Below are 7,654 nucleotides of genomic sequence, written 5' to 3'. Positions count from 1 at the left end.
ACAAACAATCACGGCCACAGAGGGCTCACATGCCTGTGTTGGCCTCATTCTATCATATGGTAAGAGTACATATTTAGTTTTATGAGAAACCACCAAACTGTCTTTCAAAGTGACTGTAACATTTTGCACTTCCACCAGCAATTAATGAGTTTCTGTTGCTTTATATCCTCACCAGCATTTGGTATTATCATTATTTTATATTTTAGCTTTTCTAATAGGTGTGTAGTGGTATCTCATTTTAATTTGCAATTCCCTAATGGCACAGATGTTGAAGATTTTTTTTTTTAAAGATTTTATTTATTTATTTGACAGAGACACAGCGAGAGGGGGAACACAAGCAGGGGGAGTGGGAGAGGGAGAAGCAGGCTTCCCGCAGAGCAGGGAGCCCGATGCGGGGCTCAGTCCCAGGACCCTGGAATCATGACCTGAGCCGAAGGCAGACGCTTAACGACTGAACCACCCAGGCGCCCCAAGATGTTGAAGATTTTATCATATGCTTATTTGCCTTCAGTGTATATTCTTTGGTGATACAGCTGTTCTGATTTTTTTGCCTATTTTTAAATTGGATTGTTTTCTTATTGTTGAGTTTTAAGAGTCTTGGTATATTTTGTATACTCATCCTTCTATCAAATATGCATTTTGCAAAGATTTTTTCCCAACATATGGCTTGTATTGCAGTTCTCTTAACATTGTTTTTCATAGAGCAGGAGTTTTTAATTTAATGACATCCACCTAATTATTTTTTTCTTTCATTAATTCTGCTTATGGTGTTGTACCTAAAAAGTCATCCTCAAAAAACCTTAAGTTCACTTAAGTTTTCTCTTATGTTACCTTCTAAGGAGTTTTATAGTTTTGCATTTTACATTGGGTCTGTGGTTCTTTTTGAGTTATTTTTTGTTAAATGTGTAAGGTCTGTGACTAGATTGATCAATTGATTGATTTTGCATGTAGTTATCCAGTTGTTTCAGTACCAGTAATTGAAAAGACTCTTGTCTTAGTCAGCTCAAGCTGCCATTATAAAATACCCTAGCCTGGGTGGCTTAAACAACAGATTTTTATTTTTCAGTTACAAGCAGGTTTCATTTTATTAATAGATTAAATTTAAACAACAGATTTTTAGTATTTTTATTTTTTATTATTTTTTATTTTCTCACAGTTCTGGAGGCTGGAAGTCCAAGGCAGGGTATCACATGGTATGTTTCTGGTGAGACCTCTTCCCCTGGTTTTTCAGTGGCTGATCTGTTATTGTATATGCACATGACTTCTTCTTTATATACATGCAGAGAGAGAGGGAGCAAACTTTCCAGTGTCTCTTCTTATAAGGACACTAATCCCCTAGAACCAGAGCTCCACCTTTATGAATGCATTTAATCTTTTTTTTTTCATTTTTTAAAAAACTCAAAGTTTTTTGTCATAACAATAAGAATTAAATAAATCTCTTTCACTTATATAATCCATTTTACAACCTATCATGCATTTTTTTAAAAAATTTCAGTCACACTAAATGCATTAATCAGGGATCTTCAAAGAAACAGAACCAACAAGATAGATACATAGACAGATAGAGATATAGAGATAGAATCGTATATATATTCTAAGATATTGGTTTATTATAAGGTATCATAAAGAGGTATATTATAAGATACTGGCTCATGTAATTATGGAGTTTGAGAAGTCCCACAATCTGCTATCTGCAAGCCAGAGACCCAGAAAGGCTAGTAATATAGTTCTAAGGCCAGAGAGCCAGAGAGCTGATGATCTGAGTCTCAAGGTTCAAGAATCAGGAGCCAAGGGCAGGAGGAGATCGACATCTCAGTTCAAGTAGTCAAGAAGAGATAGTGAATCCTCCCTTCCTCCACCTTTTTATTCTATTCAGACCCTCAACATATTAGATGGTGCCCATCCCATTGGGAAGGGCAATGTCCTCCACTTAGTCTGCCAGTTCAAATGCTAATCTCTTCCAGAAGCACCCTCACAGTCACACCCAGAAATAATGCCTAACCAGACATGTGGTCGTCCCATGATCTAGTCAAGTTGACACATGAAAGTGATTATTATACTAAATATATGTATTTGTGTGTATGTGTGTATGTACAGGTATAATTCCTAGAAGCCATATTTGCTTGTCTCTTCTCTGTCATTTCTTTCTGTTTCATACCATGGGGTCTGGCATTATTTTTTGTAAACCATATTTTATTCTTTAAGCATTTTATTTTATTTTACTTTATTTTTTTGAGAGGGAGAGCTCAAGACAGTGCAAGTGGTGGGGGGGAGGGGCAGAGGGAAAGGGAGAGAGAATCTTAGGCAGGTTCCACACCCAGCACTGGAGCCCTAGGTGGGGCTCAATCAAATGACCCAGAGATTATCACCTGAACTGAAATCAAGAGTTGGATGCGAAATCGGAGGGGGAGAAGAACCATGAGAGACGATGGACTCTGAAAAACAAACTGAGGGTTCTAGAGGGGAGGGGGTTGGGAGGATGGGTTAGCCTGGTGATGGGTATTGAGGAGGGCACGTTCTGCATGGAGCACTGGGTGTTATGCACAAACAATGAATCATGGAACACTATATCTAAAACTAATGATGTAATGTATGGGGATTAACATAACAATAAAAAAAAAAAAAGAGTTGGATGCTTAACAGACTGAGCCACACCTAGGTGCCTTTCTTTAGGCATTTTAAACGTACTTATTTTAAATGGTCTTTAAAAATGTTCATCTGCACTATTATCATGCTAATTCTTTTTTTTTTTTTTAATTTATTTATTTGACAGAGAGAGAGATAGTGAGAGAGGGAACACAAGCCAGGGGAGTGGGAGAGGGAGAAGCAGGCTTCCCGCGGAGCAGGGAGCCCGATGCGGGCCTCGATCCCAGGACCCCGGGATCATGACCTGAGCCGAAGGCAGACGCTTAACGACTGAGCCACCCAGGCGCCCTATCATGCTAATTCTTAATTGTGTGTGCCAACTTTCCTTTATGATGGTCCATTGTTTTTTGTGTGTTCTCTTTTGTATTTTTAAATTTTTAATAGTGAGTTTATTCTCAGAACACCTTGTTTTTCTGAAAGAATATTATGTTTTGGGGTTGTGACATTATTTCTACAAAGCACATTTACATTTGCCTCTACTGGTGTCCCACTGGTTTTGCTACTTCTAGAACAGTTTTCATGTTGAGTCTTTATTTAGGTTACTGCCACATTCTCACACTCATAAATGGTGCCTTCTAGTTTTTATTATCTCATGGGTTATTCTTTTACTCTTAGAATCCTATGAAGGTGATAGAAATTTTTTTGCCATGCTTTTTGTTCAAGTAAATATTTTTGTCTCCCTTTGGTGAAGAGAGCAGTCCTTTGATGCGCTTGGTTTTATAAAATTGATTCTGTCTTTGTTCTCCAACTAGCTTGAGCTTGGGGCTACCACTCTTATAGGCATTATAATCTCAGTCCCACACTTTTTTTTTTTTTAGGAGATTTTAATTTAAATTTAATTAATTAACATATAGTGTATTATTGGTTTCAGAGGTAGAGGTTAGTGATTCATCAGTCTTATATAATACCCAGTGCTTACTACATCACATGTCCTCCTTAATGTTACTGCATCCCCCCTCCCCCCTCCCCTCCAACCCCACACTTTAAAGTTGCTATATGAATCATCCCACATTAGCCACCATGGAAATTCCCACTGATGGCTCTGGCATTAAATTCCTTATATTTTCACAGGATTTTAGCTAAAGAGTATTTTTTTTCCTTCAGTGTCAGCTATTCATATAATTCTTTTAATTTTATATTTTATTCACTATTCCTGTGTGTTTGGAGTGAGAAAGTGACATATCTTTGTCAGGTTGGTCTACCATATTTACCAGATTACATAAGAATACAATGTTTTTCTTACAGTGGACTCTAGTGATTTACTCTCTTCAAACTAGCACTGAATTTATTTCAGATTTATGTCATTCAAAAGAAAGTAACACTATTACTAAACATCTAATAAATTATGGGTTTATTTTATTCCAGTTACTTTCAAATGTATTAAATTATTTACTTGTTACATCAACTCAATAAGATAAGTCTATTATACAAGGAAATTGAAATGTAGAAAATTAATTTGTTTAAGTCACCATAAAATCCATGGAGAATCTATAAAGTCTCATTCTGGATTCAGAGACCTTAAAAACAGTATGCCAAAGCAATACTGAATTAATACCTATATCCCCCCCTCAAAAAAATTATAGCATGACTTGTTAAAATGCTAGAAACAGCAGAATGCCAGAAGGTTCAATGGCATAAAAAATCATAATTTCTAAAGTTAGCAATTGACATTCATAATTGCTTAAACAGAATTTATGTTTTACTTAGGCAAACAGAAAGTTTTTTGATATCTTAAAGTCTTCATAGTAATAATTATGGCTTAAATTGGTGCAGTGTAATGCACATGTTTTGGATGATCTATTTAGTATATCTTCTATTAAAAAGAAGTGAAAACAACACAAATAATAGCATGAACTTCTACTTATCAGAGACTATTTTAATGTTCTTAAAGAGTGATTTCTTAATACAGTAAATTCTAGGTGATATCCTATAGAATCAAAACCTACATAAACAATTTAAGCCTAGAATATCTGAAATAAAATCATCTTTTGGAAAAATACTTGAAATATATTATCAGTATTTAATTTAAAATCTGCTACCGAGTTATCAAAAAATGTGTTTTGATAGTACAACTCTAACAAAAACACTAGCATCTATCAGGAAATAGATATTTCAATAAGTACTTAACATTTTGAAATGTAATAATCATCATAATATTCACAAATTGACCTCAACTCATGTGATGATGTTGAGGTTCATTTAGGTATATGATCATATTTATACTTCTTTGGGTCCACAGTTAGTTAAAACAGATAGTCTTTAAGAGAGGCTTTATTCTCAGTCTAGTTTTTCCCTAAGCCTTATTCAAGGAGACTTAAATTCTACCAAAAACAATCTAAAAAAAAGTTTTTTCTCAAATCTCATCAAGAAATCATAGGCTTGCTGTTTTAATCCACATGCCTAAAACTGGACTTAAACCAGTTTAAACAGAAAGCCTATAATGTAATAGATTGTTTTAAAATCTTAAGTGTGAAGTCCCAGCAATTTTATGCAATTTGTATCATAGATTTTTTTTTTAAAGACTTTATTTATTTATTTGACACAGAGAGAGCACAAGCAGGCAGAGCGGCAGGCAGAGCGGCAGGCAGAGGGACAGGGAGAAACAGGTTCCCCGATGAGCAGAAAGCCTGAAGTGGTCTTGATCCCAGGACCCTGGGATCACGACCTGAGCCGAAGGCAGTCGCTTAACCAACTGAGCCACCCAGGTGCCCCTTGGATCATAGATTCTGATGAAAATGGTACCCCTTGGAGTCAAGCAGATCACAAGCTACATAGCTGTTCAAGGCAACGTTGTGTGAAGGAAAGGCTGTTTACAGTAACCCACAAGAAAGAAAGCAAAGAGAATAAATATGAAATCATATCAGCACTATTGATGGCTAAGGCACTGTGATTAAGGAGGAGCATCTCATTTATTTATTAGGAAATATTAGAAAAGTAGAGAAAGTATCCAGACCAAAAACTGGCTGTATACCATTTCATATCATATTCTCGGTTCTCAAACCTCCTCTGGGACAGATACTAAGGTTGCCATTACTGTAAGAGTGGTATTCAGTTTGGGACTTCCTAGGCTGGTTCAGGTGGTTGAATCTGTGCTAGGTGGTTTGCACATACTTTCTCATGTAATCATCACGACAAGCTTGAGAAGCATGTATATTCACCCTGTGTATTTGCTGAGGTAGCTGAAATTTAGGAATGTTAAGGACTCGCTCATGTTTTGGGATCCAGGTTTGCCCCATTATCTTTTCTTTCCGCTGTGCTTCCCCCAACACATTTGTGAGCACTTAAGAATTAGTAGGTTTCACTTTCACCTAATATGCTAATGAAACTGAAATTAATGTTATAATATTGACAGGTTTTTTTTGTAAAATAGGGTCATCTTTCATACTGACGTCACTTTTTCAGTTATTCCTTATGTCATTGCTCAAACTCACTTTTATGCAATTTATATTTAAACTCTTCTTTTTTTTTTAAGATTTAATTTATTTATTTGACAGAGAGAGACACAGCGAGAGAGGGAACACAAGCAGGGGGAGTGGGAGAGGGAGAAGGAGGCTTCCCGCTGAGCAGGGAGCCTGCTGAGGGGCTCTATCCCAGGACCCTGGGATCATGACCTGAGCTGAAGGCAGACGCTTAACCGACTGAGCCACCCAGGTGCCCCTATATCTAAACTCTTCCAAAGCAAGCAATCTATACTTGTCACAAACTATTTCTTTGCCAGTCCCTTCTTATTCCTGAAATTTGATTTCCAGCTTCAATGACTTCCTCAAACAGTGATTTTTTTCTTCATCTTTTTTCTGCTTGACATTAAACTTATTGATCATCCATTCCTGTTTTTAGCTCCCTTTATTTGCATGACCATGAAGAGGTCCTATAACCATCAACTGTCCTTTTAATGGCTGACCATCCATGCATTCCCTAGCCTCCACCTTGTTTGGTTTGGCTTCGCTAAGCCCAGTTTCCCCAGTTATCTCCTCATTTTAAGTAGGACTTCCAAAGCTTAATCTTAAACCATTAAATTCTTCTCTTTTTTTCTGTGTGCTTCAGTTACATTATCACTTAAGTGATAGTCATTGAATCACTTTTATGTTAGAAACTCTATTGTTATAATAAATCACTACAGTTTTAGATGTTTAAAACCTTACACATGTATTATCCAAGAGTTCTCTAGGTCTGAAGTCTAGGCACAGTGTAGCTCAGTTGGTTCATGAAATCAACATGTCAGTAGGCTGCATTCCTTCTTGGAAGCTCAGGGATGAACCTTCTTCCAGGATCATTCAGCTTATTGTAAGAATTCATTTCCAAACAGTTGTAGGACTGAGGTTCCCATTTCCTAGCTAGCTGTTGGCCAGGGATCATTTTTAGTTTTAGAGACTTCTTCCATTCCTTGGAATGTTGCCTCTACTCTCCATGTACGAAGTCAGCAACAATGGGTTGAGTCATTCTCATGCTTCCAAAATCTCTCTTCACCTTCCCTTCCACATAACCTGTCCTCTGCCTCTCTCTTCAGTGGTATCTCTCTGCCTAACTCTTCTGCTTTCCTCTTCTGCTTTTAGTGGCTCATGTGATTACATTGGGCCTACCTGAATAATCTAGGATATTCTTCTTATCTTAAACTGAATTGATTAGTAACCTTAATTCCATCTGCAAAATCTCTTCACCAAAGTACATAGATTACTATTCCATTGAATACCCAGAAAACATGAATTGGGAGATATAGCACATCTTAGAAATCTGACTATCTCAGTTACTTATATCTTTAGCCCAATACCAGCCAAATATTTTCAGTTATTAACAGTATTCCCACTTGAGTGTTCCCCAAAACTAATTTTCACAGAAAAATTGACTTTTTTTTAACCTGTTTTCCTATTCTGCCTATATAACCACTCTAAGAGATAGTGTCTCAGACTTCTTCAATTTGAATTCATTTTTTTCTTCTTTCCTTTTTTTTCTACCTCTCAATCTCCTGCATCAGAATTAGTTAATTCTTTGTGATAGCTTTCAACTTAGC

Source organism: Phoca vitulina, unplaced genomic scaffold, assembly GCF_004348235.1.
Source record: "Phoca vitulina isolate PV1807 unplaced genomic scaffold, GSC_HSeal_1.0 scaffold4, whole genome shotgun sequence".
In the NCBI taxonomy this organism is placed as follows: domain Eukaryota; kingdom Metazoa; phylum Chordata; class Mammalia; order Carnivora; family Phocidae; genus Phoca; species Phoca vitulina.
Note: the sequence above shows the minus strand (reverse complement) of the source record.